This window comes from Heptranchias perlo, chromosome 27, assembly GCF_035084215.1.
Source record: "Heptranchias perlo isolate sHepPer1 chromosome 27, sHepPer1.hap1, whole genome shotgun sequence".
Lineage (NCBI taxonomy): Eukaryota > Metazoa > Chordata > Chondrichthyes > Hexanchiformes > Hexanchidae > Heptranchias > Heptranchias perlo.
In genome coordinates this window covers 28,424,377-28,452,318 of record NC_090351.1, presented here as the reverse complement: position 1 = coordinate 28,452,318, position 27,942 = coordinate 28,424,377, and the positions used below count along the sequence as shown (strand labels likewise).

Genomic DNA, 27,942 nt, shown 5'->3' with positions numbered 1-27,942 from the left:
GGAGCTATATTACCTGCTTCCACTCTGGGTAGAGCTCGCGCCTTGGCCTCTCACCTCTCACGGTCCTCACGGCCCCCACCCTCTTGGATCTCGCGGATCCTGCCTTTTACGGACTTCTTTCCTTCTTCTGACACAGGCGTTGGGCTCCTGCCAGCGTGTCCACCTTAACAACTTTAGCCTGCTGCTTCTGAGGGATCCTCTACGCTGAACCTTTGTTTGAGCTGTGTTTTTATACATTAGCAGGAAGTCCTGTGGTGAGCTGACTAAACATTCTCAGCACAGATAGTGAGGCCAGACGTAGCCCATCAGTTTGACAAAAGGGAGCCCGACTGGGCGGCACCTGACCTGACATCATCGACTTGCTGAGACAATGACAAGACAATTAACCTCATCAAAAGGAGATGGGCAAGTGATGCTACCTTCTCAGGACAATGATGTGGAGATGCCGGTGATGGACTGGGGTTGACAATTGTAAACAATTTTACAACACCAAGTTATAGTCCAACAATTTTATTTTAAAATCCACAAGCTTTCGGAGGCTTCCTCCTTCCTCAGGTGAATGTGGAAATGAAATCCTTGAACCTATCGCATTTATAAATCACAGAACAATGCCTGGTGATTACAGATAGTCTTTTCAACTGCCCGTTGCCAAGGCAACCAAAGTGTTCAGACAGATAGGTGTTACCTACAGGGCCACCGAATATACAAATGGCCAGAACTAAAAAAACAGATGATGTGGAGATGCCAATTAAAAAAACAGAGCGAGAGAGGCAGAAACATCCGGAAGGAAAAGACAGCAATTGACCCGTTATATTAAAAACAGATAACATTTTTTCGCTGGTGGGGTAACGTGTAGCGTGACATGAACCCAAGATCCCGGTTGAGGCCGTCCTCATGGGTGCGGAACTTGGCTATCAATTTCTGCTCGACGATTTTGCGTTGTCGGACACCGCGCAACAATCGCCAGACAGGAGGGTTCCCTCCCGGTCAGGGAACACTTCAGCAGTCAAGGACATTCAGCCACCGACCTTCGGGTAAGCGTACTCCAAGGCGGCCTTCGAGACACTCGACAACGCAAAATCGTCTACTCCTGCTCCTATTTTCTATGTTTCTATGTTTTTGGAGGTCTCCTAGACTTGAATACAAGGACGCGGGGACATAGCCTAACATTTAGAGCCAGGATGTGCAGGAGTGAAGTTAGGAAATGATTCTATGTGCGAAGGATGGGAGACGTTTGGAACGCTCTTCTGCAGACGGCAGTTGATGCTAGCTCACTTGTGAAAGTTGAATCTGAGATAGATAGATTTCTGTGAACCAAGGGTACTAAGGGATATGGGGCTAAGGCGAGTATATGGAGTTAGGTCACAGGTACACCATGATCTCATTGAATGGCGGAACAGGCTTGAGGGGCTAAATGCCACTGCCATTTGCTGCGTTCTGATTTGCGCCACCTTCTCCTGCAAGAAAGCAGGACGTGTGTCTGGGTGATGTGCCTGTCATGGTTGAATAGCTGCCAGTGTGTGTGGCCTGTGAGTTGGGGTGGGCAGCTTGAAACAGTGGTAATGTGTAGGGGTAAAAGGGAAGCATCTGATTGGAAGAGTTGAGTTGAGATGGAAAGAGTTTATTGGTATGTGGGTGATGGGGGGTGTAGTGTGTGGTGCAGTTGGTAGGAGACGCCACTTGACAGTTGACCTCACTCACCTTGACCACTCATGTCAAAGCATTGAACATCTTCCTGCACTGCATCCATGTTCATGATGCTGTGCGCCTGGCATTGACTTCGTCCCCCGCTGCCTCCCACTGCCTTTTGAGTATATGTCTGGAGGGCCTCTTGCCCCCCACCCCCCCTTGCGGATATAGGATGTCCTTCCTTCTGTCCACCTCTTGCACCCAAGTTCTCTAGTGCATTAGCAGAGAACCTTGGTGCATGCACTCTCGCAGGCCTGGTACCAACTCAGATCAGCAGATTGGTGAGGTCTGGCGTGCAGATTGGAGGATGTGGGATTTAGTAGTGCGCAACCTTTATTCAATGTTTTAACATAACTCATCAGTGTGTAAACATAGGGATGGCACTTGCATCTGTGTTTTACGTGTGCGATGTCTGATCTCCGTTCAGACTCCGTGCAGACAGTAGACTGTCATTTTCAGCAAATAACATGTACCAGGTACCTTTAAGAGATTTTTAAGAAACATCCTCCCTTTTGCCTGAGGAAGGAGAAAATCTCCGAAAGCTTGTGAATTTAAAATAAAATTGCTGGACTATAACTTGGTGTTGTAAAATTGTTTACAATTGTCAACCCCAGTCCATCACCGGCATCTCCACATCATGACTCCCTTTAAGTGATTGAGCTCCCTCTGGTGGTGAAAGTGCAAATTGCATTGATTCCACGTACAAGGCCTGGAAAGGAAGGCTGATTGCAGGTGAGTCCTCGGGTGGGTCAAAACTTGCGTTCTGCATGCGCAGGGGCCATTGGGCGCGGGGTAATAGCACATCACGCTATCTGTGCTCAAAAACGGCCCCAATCGAATTATTCCCCCATGGTGTCTCCTTGTGTGTAGTGCTTCTTGTTAGTTGTAATGCAATACCTTCCGCTCTCTGAAAAAAACACCAATCCAAGATTTTGCACCTTGCACCAATCCATATTCCCATCTGATTTCCAGATTTTCATTTGTTTGTTATAAAATTTGGGATCCAATTGTTTTCTAAAGCATTTAACCTCCTTTTGAATCTGAACGTTGTAAAAACCCTCCATACATAATTGCCTTTAAGATCAGTTGTTCCTTAGCCTTTGTTATTCTGATGTGGAGATGCCGGTGATGGACTGGGGTTGACAATTGTAAACAATTTTACAACACCAAGTTATAGTCCAGAAAAATAAAATTGCTGGACTATAACTTGGTGTTGTAAAATTGTTTACATTTGTTATTCTGAATGATTGCCAATATCCCTAACCTGTCTCTGTCAGTCCTTTTATTAAAACCAGGAACTCTCCATGTTCTGATATAACATCCCCCGTCTGCCTATTCATTCCTTTAAGTAATCCCTCTAATTGCTTGTGCATTGTTTTATCATGTTCCCGTTGTCTCTATGTGAGTTCACCTAAATTTCTTACCGATTGCGCATAGTAAAACTGTGAAACATTTCTCTTAGCGTGATAAGCTAAGCTGCTTAATCAATGACCTCCCCTTCATCATAAGGTCAGAAATGGGGATGTTCACTGATGATTGCACAGTGTTCAGTTCCATTCGCAACCCCTCAGATAATGAAGCAGTCCGTGCCCGCATGCAGCAAGACCTGGACAACATCCAGCCTTGGGCTGATAAGCGGCAAGTAACATTCGCGCCAGACAATTGCCAGGCAATGACCATCTCCAACAAGAGAGAGTCTAACCACCGCCCTTTGACATTCAACGGCATTACCATCGCCGAATCCCCCACCATCAACATTCTGTGGGTCACCATTGACCAGAAACTTAACTGGACCAGCCATATAAATACTATGGCTACAAGAGCAGGTCAGAGGCTGGGTATTCATGCGGCGAGTGACTCACCTCCTGACTCCCCAAAGCCTTTCCACCATCTACAAGGCACAAGTCAGGAGTGTGATGGAATACTCTCCACTTGCCTGGATGAGTGCAGCTCCAACAACACTCAAGAAGCTCAACACCATCCAGGACAAAGTGGCCCGCTTGATTGGCACCCCATCCACCACCCTAAACATTCACTCCCTTCACCACCGGCGCTCAGTGGCTGCAGTGTGTACCATCCACAGGATGCACTGCAGCAACTCGCCAAGGCTTCTTTGACAGCACCTCCCAAACCCGCACCCTCCACTACCTAGAAGGACAAGAGCAGCAGGCACATGGGAACAACACCACCTGCACTTTCCCCTCCAAGTCACACACCATCCTGACTTGGAAATATATCGCCGTTCCTTCATCATCGCTGGGTCAAAATCCTGGAACTCCCTAACAGCACTGTGGGAGAACCTTCACCACACGGACTGCAGCGGTTCAAGAAGGCGGCTCACCACCACCTTCTCAAGGGCAATTATGGATGGGCAATAAATGCCGGCCTCGCCAGCGACACCCACATTCCATGAACGAATAAAAAAAAATCTACGTACGTTCAATTACATAAATCAGAAGACAAAAGATACAGAAGGAAAAATTTAACAGAGCAGGAATAATCTCTAACTGCACATTGTAACAAGCTTCTTGTGTTTGCACCACCACACGTTCATTCACGCATCTTTTCCAGCACCTCCCATTTTAAAGTTTTAATTACATTTGTCTCAATTTTAGATCATGTCTACACCGTCTGCACTCAGACATGTGTGCAGGGAAACATTCACATCGGCCTAGGTATCGGTTCTCCTGCTTGACACAACAATCCAAATTGGGCACCTTCTATGATGCAGTTTTCCTGTCATACACCGTTAACTTAGGTGAGTTTACCCTTTTCTTTTAAACTTCTCCCTCTAAATATCCCACAGAATGTGGTTCTGCCAATTCGGTAAATACTTGGGTCGTAACATCCACGATAGGTAAGGATAGAGTAAAAAATCGAGGTTTATTCTCATCCATAACTCGGCTCATTGGGTGAATGGTAGCGTACCCCAGATTGCGGATTGTTGATACAGGTGGCACTTCAACCCTTACATTTGTTTCACCATTTCCCTTAGAATACTAACGGACAAGGTCGTAGTCCCTTAACATATCCAGGACTTCAGCTCGCATCAGTGTTTGATCAATAAACAAAAGCATGTATGCCTTACAGAAGGTTGCATGTCCTATTCCCTTTGCTTGCTCGTTTCCTTTGTATATCATCTCATTTATTTTATCCTGTGTTTGAGTGAAAAACTTGGCAATATTGTGCATGTTGTAGACGGTATTTCGTTCTTCCTCTGCTAGCTCATTGATTGCGTTTAGGATTGGTGCATCGACCAGTTTGGCCCGCACATGTTCCTAATGACGCGTCTGCTTCTTTATAGTCTCAACATCTACCCGATTCCAAATTGACATTCCTGTTCCGAATACCCTGTTATCGCACCTACCCATCCCACAGCATCCAGTTTTAATTGTCTTGTCCTGAAGATGCCCTCCTCCGGCCTAGTTTCTACCCCCATTACGTTATCTATCATTCTCTACCTCTCATTCCCATTTTAGCTGCACGTCTCTTGCCGTCACTTACCACAGTACCATAAATTGGATGTTATTCGCTTATGGCACATTTTACAGTTTCTAAGCCCCTCCCCAATAATCAAGGTAATTAATATCACATTGTCCTTTCGCTTCATCTGTGGAGAAAGCACAAAGAATGATTTCTTCAGCCACCAGTTTCTTTGGAGACTAGGGGTAGAACACCCTACGCAATCTTGACCTGACAACTCAACTGTCTGTGGTCTTGGACACTCTGTACTTTGCTACTGACTAACTTCCCCCGTTGGACGACTGTAGACCCACAGGGTCAAAGTCGTCCCAAATATGGAACTAGCTCTGTGTGAGGCAACATGATTTTAAAACTTCTTTGCAGTACTGACCGAAAAGAAGACAGAGCCAGCTTCATCACTGCAGCTGCACACTCAGGTAGATTTCAACTAAATTTAAAGAAACTTTGCCGAATTGAAAAGAAAACAATCGATTTCGATCTCAAATCTCACAGACATAAATTGGGACATATTCCCGTAACTGTATAATAATTCTCCAAACTCTTTTGACTTCTTCCTGTACATTTAACAGTGGCGCTATGCTTGGAAAACATGATTGAAATGCTTATATTAAACAACTGGGACTAAAATGGGTGAAAGTTGCTTCAGTTTTGTGAAAAAAAGAGGAAATGGAGCCAGCTGCAGCCTGCATGCTGCAGAGTGCAACACACTTAAAGAGATAGTACACTAAAACTGAAGAAAAATCCAGTAGCTTGTAACAGGAGGTGAGACGGAATCTTCCCTTTTCACCTTTTCTCCCTGTTTTAAATCAACTATCCTTTATCTTTCATCTGAATTTTCAATCTCTGATGTTTCCTACTTAACTGGGAAAGACCATTTATCAAGCTTGTATTGGCTCTCTTGTTTAAAAGTTTTCTCCTTCTCCTCCATTGCTGGAAATGTGGGGTACAGTGAATGGAAAGGTGGTACTGGGGAACCAGCCGGTAGTTCTAGTCTCTTTCTCGGTTCACTTTCTGGAACCTCAACGACCGCCTCTCTCCCTTCTGGTCTTTTACTCTGTAACACGCTTTGGGTTTGCTTAAATGATTCTTTGACTTCTGCGACTTCCATTTCGCAGTCCTCATCTAAGCCTTCACAATCTACTTTATTCTCATCATTGGCTCCTTGTGTCATTGTGTTGTCTGGGGAGTGATAGTTTGCAGCCTCCTCTGCCAACCCTTCCCCATCTACCTCGTCTCCATCATCACCCGCTCGGGTCATTGTACATATGCTATCTCTCTTAACTCTCAACTGTTCTTGGAACCGTTGTATCTGTTTCTGTTGTTGGGTAGTCAGGAGGGTTAATAGTTTATCTATTTTTTGTTCCGCCCCTCCCGGATTTTGGGGAGTCGTGGTCCGATTTCCCTCATTGTTTCTCTGCCATTACTCCGGCAGTCTACGGCAAAATGACCCATTTTCTGACATCATAAATAGCTGTCGTTACGCCTATCTTTTACCATATTCCTCTCACTATTACCACAACCATCCCTCGATATCATTTTTTCTGTGGAGCTTTGGGCACATGGAGGGAAAGGAACTCAATAGGGCCCATTTTCAGGCTCGGGTAGCACGATCCGCTTTAACCCCTATGCAGGCAGCACATGAATTTCAAGCTGCCTACTACTTAGAAGGAGGAAGTGGGAAATGGGGCGTGCTCAGCGCACGTCATCGGCAGCCTGCACCTCTTAAAGGTGCTGGTGCATATTTTAAACGGGACATGCACAGTCCACTAGGAGGAGGGAAAGATGGCCGCAAGGATGGCAGGACCAGCGTGAGAGAGGGCCCCACGCTTCTCAGATGGTGCACTGGCGGTCCCGGTAGAAGGGTGGACGAAAGGAGGGCCAACATGTACCCGAAGGGTGGCAGGAGACCCTCCAGACTGCAGCTCCGCAGGCATTGGCAGGCTGTGGCCCAGGAAGTGAATGCCAGGAGCATGGCACCACGCACGTGGGTGCAGTGCCGAAAGAAGTTCAATGATTTGATACGAGTGGTTAAGGTGAGTGAACGCAAGTGTCAAGTGGCACATCCAACCAACTGCTCCACACCCTCCGTCACCCACCCATCAACAAACACTGCCCATCCATACGCAATGCTGCACTCGGCATGCTGCATCTCACCTCCACATAGTACCACACTTGTAGGCTACACAACCGTCACTCACAGGTCACACACACTGGCAGCTATTCAACCATGACAGGCACATCACCCACACACCTTGCAGGAGACTCACTGATACACTGTCCTCTGTCTTGCAGGAGAAGGTGGCGCGTAACAGCTGGCAGCAGGAGAGACCTGAGGGTGGACGGGCACGTTTACACGTCCTCACCCCCCTAGAGGAGACAGTGCTTCGGATCATTGGGAAGGCCGTCACTGCAGCCGTGACCACATGCCGCACTGGAGGTCCCGATGAAGGGAGTCTCTGCATATCTAATGCTCCTTCTCGTTTCCCACATCCCCCTCCTCCAATAATCTTTTCTCACTCACGTGCTGCAGATGCTGTCGGCACGCACGTCTTACTTGCTCCTCTCTCCGCTCCACATCTCAACCTGTTTCCCTTTGTCATTGCAGATACACAAGATCACTTGGCGGCACTGTCTGAGGAAGAGGAGGAGGAGGAGGCTACACCCTAACTCGATCTGACATTCGCTTCCACCAGCTCAGAGAGTGACACTGCACGTGGTTTAGGCTAGGTTAGAGGAGGGATCTGCACGTGGTGAGATACCGGGCACAAGTGCGCAGGAGCCGGGGCGGGGGGAACGGATACCACAGATGCCAGCTCGCCGGAGGGTGAGGTCGCTCACTAGTTCTGCTGCAGAAGAGTCAGATGAGGACTTCTATAGGCCAGGCTATAGAATACGGCTGATGGGTGTACATCACCAAATGCTTGGGGCACTGGAAAGCCTGCCAGAAAGCCTGGGCACAATGACAAGGAGGATGGAGGAGTCCAGCTCCAACTTAGCACAGGGCTTTGCGCAGAGCTTGGAGCCCATCCTTTCCCACATGGAACAGGTGGTCACCTCAATCAGCACACCTGTGGAACCCACCACGATGCAGCGTCTGATGGCTGATGACGCTGCTTCCATTGCAGCACAAACCGAAATCATCAAAGATCTGCAAGCTACGGTTGCTGCTCAGACTGCTGCAATGGAAGCTCAGACTGTTGCTATCGTGGCTCTGGGGACCACTGTGGACCGGGGCTTCGAGGGCGTCATAGCACTCCAGCAATCCGTTCTCCAGCTGATCACCAGGATTGCTGAGGCGCCGTCCCGGGAGAGTGACAGTGGCACCATGGCAGTCGGACCTGCTGTCCTCTCTCAGGACAACAGCATTCCTGCTCCCACCCCTGCCACTCCACCAGTGCCCCTGTTGTTGCCTATCGGCCAGCTAGGCCAGGCTGCTGCAGCCCATGCAACGATAGTGTAGTCTGAAGCCGGGCCCTCCCGGCCCAGAGCTGTTCGAGGTCGTCCTCCAAGGCCATCTGCATGCTCCTCCATTGAAGGCTAGCAGCGTCCCACCGCCCATGCTCCAGCCACTGGGGAGGCACCTCGTAGGAGCACTAGGATAGATAAAGGCACATGAACAAAAGGCACTAAGGGAATGCACAAGGGGGAATAGTACTGTTATGTTTGCATAATTTCATTTATTCATTGATGAATGAGACTTTGAATTTGCATTTGGTGGTGGTTTTTATTTATGCAATGAGCTGAGAGGGACACCAATGTGTAATCAGATGGAGGGCGATTTGATTGTCTTGTGGGAGCGGAAAGGTGGGGAGTGTAGGACTGTTGGTGAGTTGGAGATTAGTTCACATTATTGATAGCGGGCATGGATCAGGCGAGCCTGCAGAGCCCTTGCAGACAAGGCGTGTGGTTCCCGTTGCAACCTTGCATCTTCCTCCACTTCCTCTTCCGGCTCCACCACGCCTCCTCCTCCTCCTCAGCCTCATCTTCCTCCTCCTCCTCAGCCTCTTCCTCCTCTGCCTCCTCCTCCTCCACCTCTGGCTCAGGGTCTTCTCCAGTCATTGGTGGCAAAGGCTGGTCCCTCATGATGGCGAGGTTGTGCAGCATGCAGCAGACTACCATGAATCTGCCCACCTGCTCAGGGGAGTACTGCAGGGCTCCTCCAGACTGGTCCAGGCAGCGGAAGCGTTGTTCGAGGAGGCTTATGGCGTGCTCCTCGATTTTGTGTGTGGCAGCATGGCTCTCATTATAGGCCTGCTGTGCACGTGTGTGAGGGTTCCTGACCGATGTCATGAGCCACGGCGTGAGGGGATAGCCCTTGTCGCCCAGTTGCCAGCCTTTGACTTGCTGAGTCAAGTGAAAGATAGCTGGCATGTTGGACTGCCGCATGACGAAGGCATCGTAACTGCTCCCAGGGTAGCGGGCATCGACCTCCGTGATTTGATGCGTGTGGTTGCACACCAGCTGCACGCTCAGGGAGTGGAAGCCCTTTTGGTTGAGGAAGGTGGCTGAGTTGATATGCGGTACATGCAGGATAATATGCGTGCAGTCAATGGCACCCTGCACCATGGGGAAGCCAGCAATGCGAGTGAACCCCTGTGCTCGCTCGTTCTGCTTGTTCCTGTGGAGAAGGAAGGTGATGAACCTGTTCCTCATCTGGTATAGTGCGTCTGTGACCTCCCTTATGCAGCAGTGCACTGCATACTGTGAGATGTTGCACATGTTGCCAGCAGAGGCCTGCAATGATCCTGAGCTGTAGAAATTCAGTGCCATGGTGACCGTCACAGCCACAGGCAATGCTATCCTTGCCCTGCTCTGAGGCTGCAGTTGTGGCCACACCAGTTGACAGATCTCGGTCATGGTTTCCTTGGTGAACCTCAAGCGTCGGATGCAATCCTCCTCGGTCATGTTGAGGTAAGAGAATTGGTCCTGGAAGGTCCGCATTGGGCACGGCCTCCTGCTCAGTGCTCTGCGCCTCCTTGTCCTCCATCTCCTCGCAGCTTGGCCTGCTATTCGTGGCCTCTCTGCATGCTCCCAGTCGTGCTCAATGCCCAGCGGAAGCCCTAGCAGACCGCCCATGGTTGGCAGGAATGTTGTTTAACCACGGTTGTAACTTTCCAAACCGTAAGGCAGTGCCTGGCAAAGCACTCTCAAATGTAGTCTAGGAACTCTCAGTTAAAATAGGGAGCTTCAAAAAACACTTCCTACTCCTCCAGCAGCCAGAAGCAATAATCCAGCAACTAACCTGCCACGCCTGCATGGCCCCTTTAAATAGCACAGGTGGGGTTGTCCTTCAGGCACTGTAAAACATGTTCAGATGGTCAGGGTTAAGACAGTGCGTTGATTTGAGCATTAAGGTTGAAAACGGTGTCTATCACTTTAAATCAGCATTGCACACTGATTGCTCTCATTTTCTCCCTACATCCAGCATTCGGTATTTGCGCCTGCGCTAACTCCTATACCAAGATGACGTCCAGCGCTCGTCACGCTGTAAGTGTGCATGCGCATCCAAGTCGCCATCTTGGATGTCAGAGAGACCATGTAGCGTCAAAACAACAGGCGCTATAGGGCCCAATTTAGCGCCCAGGAGATTTTAAAAATGTCAATTTTTAAAAAAATTTCTTACTTTTCCTTTCTGTCTCTTTTTTCTCTCTCTCAATCCAATCTTTCTTTCCCTCTCTTTATGTATCTTTCTGTACCTGATTTGACATTGAATATGCCCCCTTTAATTCACCCTTCTTCTCAGTCCTTTCGCTGTTTATTTCCCAATCTTTGAATCTCATTGATTAAGGAGCTACCCTGTTGCTGGTCCTGTTCACTCAAGTCCCAGATTTCCCTCACAGTCCCATTATCAGCTCGAACTTTCAGCAACATAGTGGGCAGAAAAATTTTGAGCTGAAGGATGCAGGGGCAAGTCTAACTAACGGCAGATGCCATTAGATGCCCTGCTACAGCAAAATCTGACCCAATATCATTAGTTGTGTTTTGATCTTCTAATTTTATTGTCATTATTTGCCCTGTCTTTCACAGGTTACCCCACACCATGCATTGAGCACCATTCCTTGCTGCTTCCAGTCTTTTATTGATGCTAGTGTGTAACTGACTCTGAGAAAGTGATTGGCAACAGGCCAGAGTGAGCCCTGTCCACTTAACCCTCCCTCCCTTTGGAATTAAGAGCAAGGTGTGTGGGGAATTGTGGGTGCAAATTTACGTCCTACATCTGTGCATCCCATCCCCATCCAGTCCACCATTGGTGACAGAGTCTTCAGTCGTCATAGCCCTGTACTCTGCAACGCTGTCCCCTAATCCTTTCTTCTTGCTCCATCTTACCTCACCTTCAAACACCTCGTCAAAACCAACCTCTTTGTCCTTGCCTTTGGTCACCTCCCCCAATTCCTCTCCCAATTCCTGTTCGGTTTTCTCCTTGGGAATTTTTGCTATTTTAAAAGTGATAGATAAAGTGATGCTGTACATTACTAACACATCTGTACACCACAAAAGTGGCAGGTAATAAGGGAGAACTTGCTTGAAAATATGACTTGCTATGCCTCTCTGAACGAGGTTGCATCAGAAATAAGTTAGTAGTCTGTGTTCGGGACAGTCTGCGACTGTGTTTGGAGTAGATTATGTGTCACTGGGTTCCTTTTTGTTCCTAAACATCTGTGCCCTTGTGAAGGACCTGTATTTGATTCAGAAAGAAGCTGATAATTTGAAGTAGGTTCAATAAGTTCAGCTTCTCCATCTCTTAATTTTTCATACATCCCTTTGTATGTATGTTTCCCTGTGAAGGACTTGGCACATTCTGATCTTCTTAGTCATCCCAACAGTGGCTGACTGTAGGTTGTAAACTATTTAGTCAAGCCTGCGTCATCCATTGCATGAAGGAAAATTACTGTCAGACCTTACCAGAAGCAAATTCTTTCAGTATCAGATAAGAATGACACTTCCTGTAAAGCAGAATTTGTGAAGACACAGAGGAATCTCATCATAAGCAAAACTTCTGCAATTTAGAGATTGGCACAGAATTTCCTCATCACTGTCAGCACTTACTTTACCATTATGGTGTTATTGGGCTGAAAAGGTTGAGGAAATTTGGGTATACTTACGCCGTTAGTGCATTAAATGCAAGTTTACACAGGGGTAGAAATCGCTCGGAGCAGCGAACCAACACATAGATTTATACTAACCCATTAACTAACCGCAGTCTTTTCATCGGCCACTTCCTCCAGTAGGCAGCGGAGAAGAGCCCAGTGTCAGTTCAGGCGAAGCTAGGACCCTGGGAGAAGCAAGAGGAGCGATCTCTCCCCTCGACTAATCAGATCGCAGCAATTTTGACAGCTGGGTTAACTCTCTCTGCAGGCTTGGAACATGAAAACCAGGAAGTGAAAGGTACAACATTTTAAATCATAGAATCATAGAAAGGTTACAGCATGGGAAGGAAGCCATTCAGCCCATCGAGTCTGCGCCAGTTCTATGCAAGAGCAATCCAGCTAGTCCCACTCCCCCGCCCTTTCCCCGCAGCCCTGCAAATTTTTTTCTTTCAAGTACTTATCCAGTTCCCTTTTGAAGGCCATGATTGAATCTGCCTCCACCGTTCCCTCGGGCAGTGCATTCCAGATCCTAACCACTCACTGTGTAAAAACGTTTTTCCTCATGTCACTTTTGGTTCTTTTGCCAATCACCTTAAATATATGTCCTCTGGTCCTTAACCCTTCCACCAATTGGAACAGTTTCTCTCTATCTACGCTGTCTAGACCCTTCATGATTTTGAATACCTCTATCAAATCTCCTTGCAACTGTCTCTGTTCCAAGGAGAACAGCCCCAGCTTCCACAGTCTATCCACATAACTAAAGTCCCTTATCCGTGGAACCATTCTAGTAAATCTCTTCTGCACCCTTTCTAAGGCCTTCACATTTTTCCTAAAGTGCGGTGCCCAGAACTGGACACAATACTCCAGTTGTGGCCGAACCAGTGTTTTATAAAGGTTCATCATGACTTCCATACTTTTGTATGGCAGATGCAATACAATATTGGAAAATGTGAGGTTATGCACTTTGGCAGGAAAAATCAGAGAGCAAGTTATTATCTTAATGGCGAGAAACTGGAAAGTACTGCAGTTCAAAGGGATCTGGGGGTCCAAGTGCAAGAAAATCAAAAAGTTAGTATGCAGGTGCAGCAGGTGATCAAGAAGGCCAACTGAATGTTGGCTTTTATTGCTAGGGGGATAGAATATAAAAACAGGGAGGTATTGCTGCAGTTATATAAGGTATTGGTGAGACCGCACCTGGAATACTGCATACAGTTTTGGTGTCCACGCTTAAGAAAAGACATACTTGCTCTCGAGGCAGTACAAAGAAGGTTCACTCGGTTAATCCCGGGGATGAGGGGGCGGACATATGAGGAGAGGTTGAGTAGATTGGGACTCTACTCATTGGAGTTCAGAAGAATGAGGCGATCTTATTGAAACATGTAAGATTGTGAAGGGGCTTGATCGGGTGGATGCGGTAAGGATGTTCCCAAGGATGGGTGAAACTAGAACGAGGGGGCATAATCTTAAAATAAGGGGCTGCTCTTTCAAAACTGAGATGAGGAGAAACTTCTTCACTCAGAGGGTAGTAGGTCTGTGGAATTTGCTGCCCCAGGAAGCTGTGGAAGCGACATCATTAAATAAATTTAAAACAGAAATAGACAGTTTCCTAGAAGTAGAGGGAATTAGGGGTTACGGGGAGCGGGCAGGAAATTGGACATGAATTTAGATTTGAGGTTAGGATCAGATCAGCCATGATCTTATTGAATGGCGGAGCAGACTCGAGGGGCCGATTGGCCTACTCCTGCTCCTATTTCTTATGTTCTTATGTACTCTATGCCTCTATTTATAAAGTCCAGGATCCCATAAGCTTTTTTAACCACTTTCTCAACCTGCCCTGCCAACTTCAATGATTTGTGCACATATACCCTCAGATATCTCTGTTCCTGTACCCCTTTTAGAGTTGCGCCCTCTAGTTTATATTGCCTCTCCTTGTTCTTCCTACCGAAGTGTATCACTTTGCATTTTTCTGCGTTAAATTTCATCTGCCACATGTCAGGCCATGCCACCAGCCTGTCTATGTCCCCTTGAAGTCTATCACTATCCTCCTCACTGTTTACTACCCTTCCAAGTTTTGTGCCATCTGCAAATTTTGAAATCATGCCTGTACACCCAAGTCCAAGTCATTAATATATATCAAGAAAAGCAGTGGTCCCAGCACTGACCCCTGGGGACACCACTGTACACCTCCCTCCAGTTCAAAAAACAACCGTTCACCTCTACTCTCTGTTTCCTGTCACTTAGCCAATTCTGTATCCATGTTGCTACTGCCCCATTTATTCCAAGGGCCGCAATCTTGATGATAAGCCTACCGTGCGGCACTTTGTCAAAACCTTTTGAAAATCCATATCCACCACATTAACTGCATTGCCCTCATCCATCCTGTCTGTTACCTCATCAAAAAACTCTATCAGGTTAGTTAACATGATTCGCTTTTAACAAATCCATGCTGGCTCTCTCTAATCAATTCACCCTCGTCCAAGTGACTGTTAATTCTGTCCCGGATTATCATTTCTAAAAGTTTCCCCACCACTGAGGTTAAACTGACTGGCCTATAGTTGCTGGGTTTATCCTTATACCCTTTTTTGAACAAGGGTGTAACATTTGCAATTCTCCAGTCCTCTGGCATCACCCCCATATCTAAGGATGTTTGGAAGATTATGGCCAATATCTCCACAATTTCCACCCTTACTTCACTCAGCAACCAAGGATGCATCCCATCCAGACCGGGTGACTTATCTACTTTAAGTACAGCTAGCCTTTCAAATACCTCTTCTTATCAATTTTTAGCCCATCCAGTATCTCAACTATATCTTCCTTTACTGAGACTGTGGCAGCATCTTCTTCCTTGGTAAAGACAGATGCAAAGTACTCATTTAGTACCTCAGCCATCCCCTCTGCCTCCATGTGTAGATATCCTTTATGGTTCCTAATCGGCCCCACCCCTCCTCTTACTACCCGTTTACTGTTTACATGCCTGTAGCAGACTTTTGGATTCCCTTTTATGTTGGCCGCCAGTCTATTCTCATACTCTCTCTTTGCCCCTCTTATTTCCTTTTTCACTTCATATGTAAGAACAGTTATAGGCAGCGAAAAAAAGAGAGGGCAAGAAATAATTGAACTAAAAAAAAGAGACAGAAGGGTAAAGTTAAAAAAAAATTTAATTTTTAAATTTAATTTTTTTTAATGACCAAAAGCTTGATGATAAGCCTACCGTGCGGCACTTTGTCAAAACCTTTTGAAATTACCAAAATAAGGAGTAATGAGACTCCACATTTTTAAAAGTTAATTTTTAGTTGTTTGACAGTCATTAAGACTTACCACGCTGTTAAAACTTAATTTAGACCTGGTATTTTTAAGCGTACCTGTTTGCTGGTGTAATTAGTTACTTTCCAGCTGGGCAGATAAGCAAGTTGGCATTTTTCAATGATTTCCCTGATAGCAGCATGTGATGTCTCTCTAATTCGAAGCTGTCATATCACCAGCGAACCACTAGGAACAAGCTCCGGATTTCGCGTTCTTTCACAATTAACCCCTTCCTTCACAATTTTTAATCATTGACATCTGATTGGGGGTCTTGATCAGAGAATCCGGTTGTGCTTCTTCTGCCTACTCCCCAGGGGGCACAGCTAGCACCTAAATGGGCATGATGGTACCAACCTGGACTGGTGCTGTGGGTGAGAGATGCCATCAAATGATTTGGAGGAAATTGTCATATCAAATTGGCATAAATGTTAATACTAATAATATTAATTAATTAATCAATTCATAATTGTAACCAAGATGCCTGGAAAGACACAGCCACTGACACACCTCAGTGATGTCAAGTCTGTCATGCCAGTTTCAATGAATTTGAGGCTGCTAAGTTGCGGATCTGGCTGCCAAGTACCTGGCACCCAAGGCAACTCGTCTATCCACCTCAGCTGGCTTCCGATGCAATACGTGCATCCAGGATTGGGCTCCTTTCCCATCAGCACACCCATAACAATTGAGACAAATCCGTCAACTTGGCCGGAGACTCCATTAAATCCAAAGCGTATTTTGTTTAAGGATAAATTAATTTAGTGAAGAAACTTAGTAAAGAGAATGACAGGTTTTTAAATTTTAGGTTTAAGTATTTTATCACAACATCACGTTGAAACACCACAGGGGTTATATTGGATAACACCCGAAACTGGGCACGGGGGTCGCGGTGCGCAGTTAACCCGCACACGGTCATTGAGGTGCAGGCAACACGTCATTCATGCTGCCTAGTCATTTACCTGATAGCTGCGAGCAGCCAGGCCTACCTGTGCTGTTGAGTGGCTGCTTACCAGCAAGGGGCCCCAATATCGTGAGTGGCTAGCATCACTTAAAGGCAGCCTGCACCTCTTAAAGGCACCCTGCCTGTCTTATTTGCAAAATATAAGATACGGGTCCGCACGGAGTCTGAACGGAGATCAGACATCGCACATGTAAAACACAGATGCTGGTCCCATCCCTATGTTTATAGACTGATGAGTTATGTTAGAACATTAAATAAAGGTTGAACACTACTAAATCCCACATCCTCCAATCGGCACACCAGACCTCACCAATCTGCCGATCTGAGTTTGTACCAGGCCTGGGAGAGACTGTGCACTAAGGCTCTCTGATGATGCACTAGAGGCCTTGGTGCAAGAGGTGGATAGAAGGAGCGGCATCCTATATCTGCAGGGGGGAAGAGGCCCTCCAGACATATGGTCCCGAGGCAGTGGGAGGCAGTAGGGGACGAAGTCAACGCCAGGTGCATAGCGCCACGAACATGGATGCAGTGCAGGAAGAGTTCAATGCTTTGACACGAGTGGTCAAGGTGAGTGATGTCAACTGTCAAGTGGCATCTCTACCAACTGTACCATTTGCCACATCCACTGCTCCACACACTACACCCCCCATCACCCACATATCAACAATCTCTTTCAATCAATACTCAACTCTTCTAATCAGATGCTTCCTCTCACCCTCACATATTACCACAATTGCAAGCCACACACCCACAACTCACAGATCACACACACTGGCAGCTATTCAACCATGACAGGCACATCACCCAAACGTCCTGCAGGACACTCGCCCTCACACGTCCTGCTTTCTTGCAGGAGAAGGTGGCGCATAACAGGAGGCAGGACGTGGCAGTGGCTCCATGGAACGTGAACCTGCTGTCGTCTCTCAGGATGACAGCATTCCTGTCCCACTCCTGCCACTCTGCCAGTTCCCTTGCTGTTACCTGTTAGCTAGCCAGCCCACGCCCTGTAGAGTATTGAAACTTTATTATAGGAACATAAGATGATAGGAACAGGAGTAGGCCATTTAGCCCCTCGAGCCTATTCTGCCATTCAATGAGATCATGGTTGATCTGTGACCTAACTCCATATACCCGCCTTAGCCCCATAGCCCTTAATACCTTTGGTTAACAAAAATCTATCAATCTCTAATTTAAAACTAACAATTGAACTAGCATCAACTGCCATTTGCAAAAGAGTGTTCCAAACTTCTACCACCCTTTGCATGTAGAAGCGTTTCCTAACTTCACTCCTGCAAGTCCTGGCTCTAATTTTTGGGCTATGTCCCCTAGTCCTAGTATTCAAGTATAGGAGACCTCCAAAAACAGGTACAAATGCACCTGCAGCCAGAGGCAATAATCCAGCAACTAACCTGTAACTCCTGCATGATCCCTTTAAATAGTGCTTATGGGTGGTCCTCCATGCTGTTCACGACCTGTTCAGCTGTCTGAGATTAAGACAGTGGGCTCGATTTTACCGTCGGGTTTCCTGTGGGTTTCCAGCGGGGGGGCCCCGAAAATCCCGATCTCTAGTCACGTGACGGGAACCCGCCACGATCCCGCCCACTTCCGGGTTCCTCGATGACGTGCGGGGGTGCGTGCGTGGCCCCCGCTGGTGGGAATCCCGCAGGCAATTAAAGCCAGCGGGATGCCACATGAGGTTATTTATTTCGCTTGTTCAGGTCATTAACTGACCTGATTAAGGGACTGTGTGTGATTTTGGGGAAACATGGGACTGTTTCACACACTGGGGGAAACAGTCCCAGTTGAACTGGACGTGTTGCAGCCGTCAGCCTGTGGCAGCTGCAAAGGTCCATTTGACAGGTGGGGGGGAGACCCTCAGCCATTGCAGGAGGCCGCTCTGTCACTTGGGACAAAGTGTGGCCTCCACCACCCCCCTCCGGACGGTCAAAGTCACCAACCTGCACACTCACCCCGGGGTCCGGAGACATGTGCCTACCTTGCGGACCCCCTCAGATGTACATATTGCGGATGGGGGCCGCCGCAGTCATGACCCCCTCGGAGGGCGAACAGCATCACCAGCCTCGCCATCCACGCCGTCCACCTCTGACACGTGGAGCTTCACAACAGAGTGCTGTGACACATCCACCTGTACAGCAGGAGGGAGGGCTACCGCAGAGAGAGACGCGTCGCAGAGGGCACTACCCTCGCCACAGGGTCCACAGACCGAGGCGCAGCTCCCCGGACCTCTCTGAGCAGCAGTGCACACGGAGGCGCAGATTCACTCGACATGTAGTCGTGGAGATCTGCAGGCTCTTTCATGCCGAGCTGCTCCTGGCTGGCCCCAGCACCATCTGCTTACCTGTCGCTGCCAAAGTCACCACTGCCCTCCACAACTTCTCCTCCGCATCCTTCCAGGGTGCAGCCGGGTACACCGCCGATGTCTCTCAGTCGTCTGTGCGGAAGAGCCCTGCAAATACACCTGCACCTACTCTGCAGTAACACAATGGGTGGCATCAGTGGTGGGTCCTCATAATACCCAGGAGCGGGCATTATTGGACACAACAGACAGGATTCGCGGAGACATGGCAGTGGTGGTGCCAATATAATGTGTGCTGTTTGTTGCTCTGAAATTCAATATAGGTAACACCCATGGCAAACCCTCAGACACCCTTGTGCATCCCCTTCATGCTCACAACACGTTTGCCGTACGCTGCCTACTGCACATATGCGATGCATGCCCTGTGGCTGCAGCACAGGTGGTGGCAGGTTGAGTGAGGCTGGCCGTGAGAGATGCACGAGAGGGTGAGTATGGGATAGAGCCATGAGATTGTATGAGGATTGGGTCGCGTGTTAGTGGCGGGTGAGTACTGGCGAGGTGAGTAGGTGCAGGTAAGATGAGGATGGGGTTTGAGTGGGTATGAGGGGTGATGTGACAGAGTAGTGTTGGCGGTGCCGAAGGAGATGTGGGGTGGGGGCAGTGTTGTGGCAGACGGAGTGTAGGGGAAAGACTACGTGTTCTCATTGTGGCTGACCTACTGAGGTCATTGGAGCGCCTCCTGCACTGTATGCAGGTGGGCGATATGTTGGTGGTGCAGGTGACCTCCTCTGCCACCTCGAGCCAGGCCTTCTTGGTGGCAGAGGCAGGCCGTTTCCTCCCGCCCGCCGGGTGGAAGATCTCTGTCCTCCCCCTCCTCCTCACCCCATCTGATGATACCTGGGGTGAGGCATCATTAAACTGGGAGCAGCCTTCCCCCTGGGCTGCGCCATGCTGTAATTTGTTCCATTGGTTGCAGCATCTGTCAGTGGAGGACTGCCCCTTTAACTAGAGAGCCTCCAGCTGACAGATCGTACTGCGCATGCGCAGCCCGCACGACGCGCAGACCAGCAGCGTGGACCCCGGAGGAGCAGGTAAATGATTCCAATTAGTGCATTGCCTGCTACGATCGCGCGGGCAACCCACTAATTTCCATGTTGTAACTTCTATGATTCTATGATTCTATGATTCTAATTTCACCGGGCGCGGAGGCCACGCACCCGAAACCCAACCCGCCGGAAACCCGCAGGCCTGCTAAAATCAGGCCCAGTGTGTTGGCTGGAGCATCAAGTTCCAAAATTGCATCTGTCTCCTTAAATCAGCGTTGCACACCAGCCTACCACATAGTCTCCCTATTTTACATAGTGTCAACATTCATTATCTGCGCGTGCGCAAACGTCTTTACCAAGATGACGTCCGGCGCACGCCACGCTAGAAGTGTGCGTGTGCATTCCAGACGCCATTTTGGGTCCTTAGGAGGCTGCGTAGCGCCTACAAAACGGGCACTACGCGACCCAATTTATAGCCCCACATGTCTGCTTGTAAATGTAGTCAGATTTATACAGGAAGTCTCGCTGTCTTACCCCACTTAAAAATCAACTTTTTAAAAAGCATTGTGGCTAAAATGAACATTTTTTATGACTTCACTACATTTTTTCTGCTCTCTCTGCTGCCCAGCATCTTCTCAGTAAGTTGTTTAGATGGGAGCACAAAGTTACAAAGGAACATATTAAATGAGTGGGCAAAACTGTGGCAGAAGTGAGGTCATCCACTTTGGATCCAAGAAAGACGGAAATATTTTCTTAATGGTAAGAGACTTGAAATTGTGGAGGAACAAAAGGATTTGAGCGTTCAACTGCACAAATCACTAAAAGCTAGTGGACAGGTACAAAAAGTAATGAAAATGGCTAATGGAATGTTGTATCTCAAGGGGTTTGGAATACAAATGCGAGGAAGTTATGCTTCAGTTGTACAGACCCTTATTAAGACCCCATCTGGAGTATTACGTTCAATTTTGGGCAACGAACCTCAGAAATTATATATAGTCCTTGGAGGGGGTACGGTGCAGATTCACCAGGGCTTAAAGGGTTAAATTATAAGGACAAGTTGCACAAACCTGGTTTGTATTGCCTTGAGATTAGAAGGTTGAGGGGTGATCTAATTTAGATGTTTAAAATGATAAAATGATTCAATAGGGTACTTACAGGGAAGCTATTTCCTCTGGTGGCGAATCCAGAACAAGGGGGCACAATCTTAAAAATTACAGAGAAATGGCCATTCAGAAGTGAAATCAGGTAGCAGTTTCTCACACAAAGGGTAGTGAAAATCTGGGATCCGCTCCCTCAAAAGACTGTAGATGTTGGGTCAATTCAAATTTTCCAGACTGAGATCGACAAATTTTTAATAGGTATCAAGGGAATGCATCAAAAGTAGATAAATGAAGTTGAGGTACAGATCAGCCATGATCTCAATGAATGGCGTAACCGGCTTGAGGGGCTTAATGGCCTGTTCCTATGTCTCTATGAATATGCAGAGAGGTGGTCTCCTCTGAGCCCACGAACTTTGGTGGGGTCAGCACCTAAGGTCACCAGTGGACGATTTCTGACAATTATGTCAGGATCAAAGGCCTGCAGTTTTTCAGGTCCCACTTTTATTCATAAATAATGCCACGATGCATCAACTAGTTAAATATAACACACTGTCTCATTTGGGTTTTATATTTAGCCTCACGCATTTTGATTAACACACAAAGCCATTGTGATGAAGGTTATGCTTTTTAATAGGATCTGAATGTGAATGGCAGCTGAATATTGCTAGGTTATTCCTAGCACATTGCCCTTAAGTGGTCCTAGCTCCCCTTGATAATTACTGGGTAAGGCCATTGTGTGCAATGTAAAGCATTTCAACCTGGCTGAAGACGATAAGGCAATATTTCTATCAAGTACACAAAGCATTGCTTAAACAGTAGAGGTCTGCAGTAATGGGTTCATGACCAGCAGTGCTAATGGAAAAATCCCCTCCTGTTCAACCCTTTAACTTTCCCATTGCAGCAGCACAAAATAAACGTAAATCTGTAAATGGGCATCCATCGGCTGAGGCAGTCATTGTTGCAATAGTCACTGGAGTGCTGTTTTGACAGCCAAGTGGGTAAGTGCGAATTTTTTCATTTCGCTTCCCGCCCCCTCCAAAAAAAAATACAAAACTGCCAAGTCCTATTAATCTATTGACGAAAGGGTGGTATTGCTATTAAGCAGCAGAGAGGCATCTGGGGCCTTTATTCCAACTACGTTGGCAGTCTTAACACCAACTTCTAACTGGAGTTGTCCTCACCAACAGTACCAATAATTACCAAAGGGGAAAATCTGGTGCCAGATTAACATTAATGCCAATGTGCCCCTTTCCCCAACTAAGGTGAAACAAATTTGGAAGGCGAGTGGTAGAATATTTAACTGGCATAATGGTTCCACTCCCAGGTACCTTCAATGCTACAAACTTGAACTCCATCTGTCAAAGGCTGCAAACAAATATCTGAGAGAATTCTTATGAAAGGTTTTGGATGTGAGCAAATGGGAACAACGTCAAAATAGGATTTGCAATAATGAAGACATCAGGGCAGAACGTGGGTTCAGCTCAGTTGTATAACCCTGTGGAAGAATTACTCAGTGCTGGTTTGGACATATAAAGCATTTATCAAGTAGCTAATTACTGAATTGAATGATGGGAAATGAACTACAAGGTTTGCCACTTTAAAAGAGCCTAGATTGAATAACTCAAATGTGCATGGAAAGAGTGAGAAGTAGAACGTAATTTAATGTCTAGTGGGCATGCTTGGAACGCGCAGGTCAGCACTGCCATTCTATTGTATAGGTCAAGCCTGCAATGTAGTATTTCTGTCTTTAAATTTAGGATTGGGCAGAAGGAATCCTGAATTTCAAAACATCACAAACTTTTTTTTTCTCATTCAATTAATGAAAGGATGCATTTGAACAGATATGTTGGCCAGGAATTTGCTCCAAAAATAACGGAGAGCCGAACGGTGCTCATCGTTATTTCAGGGCAAATGGAAGAGCAACTTTCGGCGAGCACACATGTGCAGTCAAACGCACGAGTCGGGAAGTTGCTCTACGAGGTTCTCTGTTTGTTTGAAAGCTGCGCAGAAAGGACAGCTCGTTGGTGAAATGAATGGACCAGCGCAAAGTTATTGTAGTGCCCAGCTAGAAACTAACTAATCTACACAGAAAAAGCTGGGTGTTTTAGGTCTAAACTAACTTTTAATGGTGTGGTAAGTCTTAATGACCGTCAAACAACCTCTCTGGAACTGAAAATTAACTTTTAAAAATGTGGAGTCTCATTCCCCCCAATATTAATTGGAGATTTTTTTAAAAATTAATTTTAATTTTTTACTTCTTATTTCTGTCTTTTTAATCTCTTTCTTTTAATTCAATATTTCTTACCCTCTCTTTATTTTGCTTTCTCTAACTGATTTTACATTAATTAATTGTTGTAGCTTGCACTTCCTGGTTCTGACTCTGTCAAGGATGCTTCAATCTGACTGAGGCTTCACCTGACGAAGGAGGAAGCCTCCGAAAGCTTGTGAATTTAAAATAAAATTGCTGGACTATAACTTGGTGTTGTAAAATTGTTTACAATTGTCAACCCCAGTCCATCACCGGCATCTCCACATCAATCTGACTGGTTGAGGGGACAGAGTGATCCTTTCCCTGCTCACACAGCTGACAGATCCCCGGGAGAGGACGCTGCACTTTTTGCAGCTCACCATTAGAGGACGTTCCCGCACTAAAGCCTTTGGATCATTTGTGGTCAAGTTTAAATCTAATGTGTGACAGGTGCTGTTCATTCGTCACTCAGAGCAAATTCCGGACTATTAGTTTTTTTTACTTTTTTTTCTTGTAATCATCCAATCTCTTCCCTTTCCCCAACCCCCATTTCTGGTCTTTAAGGTGACACGGCTCCTACAGTCAAGAGAGCAGGCAGATGACCTTCTAAGCCTTACCAATGCCACGCTTGAATCAGCCAAGAGGAGGTACTTGAAAGCAATCCAGTCCCAATTCTGTCACAAACACTCCCTATATTCTGCTCAACCATCTTCATGGCATTGAGACTAAGAATTTCAAGTCAACAGAACGTGGTCATTAAACCTGAATCACATCATCCTGTGGCATTACTCACTGGTGCTCCGATATACAGCACTATCAAGTTGCTAAGTTCATAGTTTAATTGCAAATTTAAGCGCAACTCCACTTTGTCAATTTCGTCATGTCATAAATGTGGTCGTTCCTGTTCCATCAAAATAGTCTAAATTCTATTGTTCTGTTTTGCAACATTCAGGGCCGATTTATGTGTCTATACATTTTGGATGTGTGATGCAGTGTAGTACGGAGTAGTTCTTATGAAAGATGATTATGGTGATATCATTAGACATATGTCTAAGAGCCAGTTTTCTGAATGTGGAGCCTTTCCCGCTGGGAGTGCAAGCAGCTTTCAATTTCACATGAATAATTTTATTTGCTTTACGACTGGTTAGCAATGTTTTAAAGGTTTGAACAGATAATAATAAATAAAGTATTTGAAGACTTTGGGGCGGCTTTATTGCAAACCGGCCCTCTAAAATCGAGGTATCAAATCTCATTTTTAAGTGCCACATGTGCAAACTCTCATTGACCATGCGGCAACGTGTATCTCACTGCAACCTCATGGAGTTAGGTTTGAGGAATTGGCACTGGAACCATGAACCACAGCTTCAGACCACGAGACAGATATTCCTGTTATTGTGCCTATTGTATTGGATTGCCTGGGCGCATTGTATAGAGGGAAATTGGGCAGGGCGAATTGATTGTCCGTAAGGGGGCCAGCCCATTTTTCCATGTGTTAGATGGGCAGAAAATCAGATGGGTTCTGTTACCGCTTGTGTGATCAATTCTACCCAATTTTCCTTTATATCCACTGTGCAAAGGTGATCCAACGAGCCCGGGCATAATAACAGGAAATTTTTCCCCATAGCATATGCCATCTGCAAAGAAACAATGTTCCTGATATTCTATTCCCCCTTACCTGGGCATTGAACAGATGCAATGCTTCCGAAACGTGCAGTGCCTGAACTGGGCTCAAAGCACCCTTATTTGGTGGGCTGAGCCATTTGCATGGCTTGGTTGCATACCAAGACAGGCCCACATCCTGGCAGGACCTTGTGCAGCTTCAGGACTGGCAGTTGGCCTTTGGGGCTTTTGGTTGCTTTTGAAGAACAGCAGCCAAAAACCTCCAGGCCCAAAGATCCATGGGAGGCTGAAAAGAAAGGTAGGACACACCTTCACAGCCCTCCCTTGCTTTGCTCTGTGGCCCATTCAGAACCCCATTTCCATTGCTGCTCTGGGCCTGCACCTCTTGCAAACACAGGCCCAGGCTCAGGTCTGTCTATGTGAGAAAGCCTCATAAATCCCAGGTCAATGTAGAGGGAATGGAGACCTGACCTAATGGGTCTTGGCCCCTGTTTAGTCTCTGGAGCATTCCCCTGGCCCGACAGACAGGAATATCCGGGCCAATGCAATTTGTTAAATAGCAACTGTACACAACGCTTATATAAAGATTTTGCTAAGCATGTATTTTTAGTTTGGACAGGCAGTCCATTTTCATCAGCGATTCCCTCCTTCTGTGGGGGAGGGGCGCTTGTAGATATCTAACACCACCACACCAGCCTGAACAAAAGAGAGCACCGGGAACCTTGATTTATAGTCATCCAATAGGCAACTCTCACGCAAAAACCTAATCAAAAACTTGCAACCATTAAAGAGTCAGTAAAACTGGCACACACAGCTGGGATGACATTCCAGCCATAACATACCAACTGGAACACTAATAGAATGGAAGTCTTTTCTGCAAGAACTATGTGTAAATCTTTGACAGGTGCACTGTTTTATGGATTTCTGACCGATGCCCACATTTGCTCCCATGGCCGACTGAAAGGTGCTTATAGTATAAAAGGTCAACCCTGAGGGCACCTTCCTGAGAACCAATGGCACTTAGCTGCTGTGAAACAAACACTCTGGGGTCAAGTTTAATCCTACCCGCCCGGCGGAAACCAGGCCCCGATTGAATTTTAACCGGGGCCTGAGTGGGGAAGCCATGGTGGCTTTCTCGCCAGGCTGGAGCAGGACTTCGGCTGGTTGGCAGACAGAAGAGACCCTCCAAGGTAAGTGTAAAATTTTTCTTTGTGGGGCCCGGAAGAGTAGGAGTGCTCCCGCAACCCCTCCCCATGACTAACTTGCTTGCTGGCGAGCCCTCCCTTAGTGCCAGCTGCCTGAACTTCCTCTTCTGCCCATTTCAGGCAGGTTGCTGATCGACGGCATGTACATGAGATCCGGGAATTAAAGTACCCCAGGCCTGAAACTCAGGCCAATGAGTGCTTTTCACACTCTCCCCGCTCCCTGCTTGCCCAAAACCCGCTCAGGATTAAAATCAACCCCTCCAAATCTTCTTTTAACTGCTCACATAGATCATAGCTAACATCTTAAAGAAGATTAACATTTTTTTTAACATCTTGATTTTAAATCTTCAGAGTGTGCCAGAACAACCAATAAGGAACGCATTATCTGTAAATATTGGGGACTGCTCTCATTTCAATCTGAACATTTCGGGGGCAGAAATTTGTGTCCAATCATTCAAACTGTGCCGGTGTTATCTTGGTGTTCAGATTTAGGATTTATCCACCAATGAGGCAACAGTGTCATTTCCAAAGCTCCAGGCCTGTATGAAAAACGATTTCTAGACCAAATCGTAGTCATGTAGCCCATCCTGCAAAGCTTTAGGTGCTTGGCTAAAAAGCGAGGCTGTGGGCAGACCTTGGGTCTGTGAGAATACAAAGGGAGCCAGCTGCCCACGGGAAATGATATGCCAGACATCAGGCAAAGTGATTGGGAATATTGCTGAGACAGTAGAAACTGTGAAAGAGACACATTGAAGACCAATTGTCAGAAACAGATAACAAAACGTCCCAAGGCATAATCAAAGACTCAGGACCTGGACACAGACTAATCCTGTTATGTTAATTGCAGGAGCTTTGTTCAGCTAATTAGGTAACCTTCGTGATTGGCATATACAGGATGAGACATCTTAAATGTCTGCATCCAAACAATCCAAATACACAAAAAAATACGGACATGTCCCTTCCCCATAAGGTACATAGAATGGATGATAGTTAACACCATGATGTGGAATGGATAAAGACACCATGGAATGGATAAAGACCACGATAGAGTGGATAAAGACCATGGAATGGATAACACCATGGAATGGATAAAGACGTCTGGAACAATGGGCACCCTGGGGGGAGATGTCGGGACAGATTACATCATGGGACTAATGTCGTTAAGCTACCAGAAGCCAATATGCTTCAGAAAGATATATAAACTGAGGCACTGTCCCACTACAGTGAGAAGCAGCTTCTGGGGATGCGGAGGTCCACACACCCTACGAACCAAGCCTGATCAGCTTGAAACTTCCTAGGGACAGGTTGCACCATCCTTGTTTATTGGATATAACTGTATTAGAACGTTGTTATATAAATACTTGTTGTTTGGTATAACCGCCTTAGAACATTGTTCTTGTGTTTATAATAAAGCTTGCATATTCGGTCACACTCAGGCCTTAATCATTGTGAATGTTATTATTAAGAAGGATTAACAACCCTTGGTAGCATTAATAATAGCACATTTCCAACAAGGCCCATAAAATTCAAACAGGGCAAACCAGCAAATAGGAATTATAAGTGCAAATAGGATTGAGTTGCCTGAACTTTGTGGGCTGGATGGCCTGGGTTTGGGGGCTGCATGTGAGCTATGCCAACAGTTCGTGTACTCTGTTGTAATGCACAAAGTCCAAATCGCGAAGTGAGAAGGACAGGGACAGATTTTTGAGGTTTTTTTGGCTGATGATGAAAATTAATTTAAAACTTTAACGTTAATGATGAATGGCTCCACATTACACAACACAAAGTGAAAAAAAAGTTTTAAAAACTGAATTTTAGGCAATGTTTTTACAGCTGTTCACTAATTTTGGCAAAAAGGAAATGTGATTATAAAGCTGGGAAATCC

General features: G+C 46.5%; 1 long non-coding RNA gene across 2 annotated transcripts; it reads left to right on the top strand.

Annotated features, from left to right (window-relative positions):
- The first annotated feature begins 2,386 nt into the window (after window positions 1-2,386).
- LOC137344710 (uncharacterized) lies at window positions 2,387-27,434 on the top strand. 2 transcript variants are annotated; one of them, XR_010968449.1, is made up of 4 exons: window positions 2,387-2,421; window positions 4,305-4,447; window positions 12,402-12,558; window positions 26,409-27,434. It is a non-coding gene; the product is annotated as an uncharacterized lncRNA (long non-coding RNA). The 2 variants fall into 2 exon arrangements; XR_010968448.1 differs by having other exon boundaries at window positions 12,399-12,558.
- Window positions 27,435-27,942: the final 508 nt, after the last annotated feature.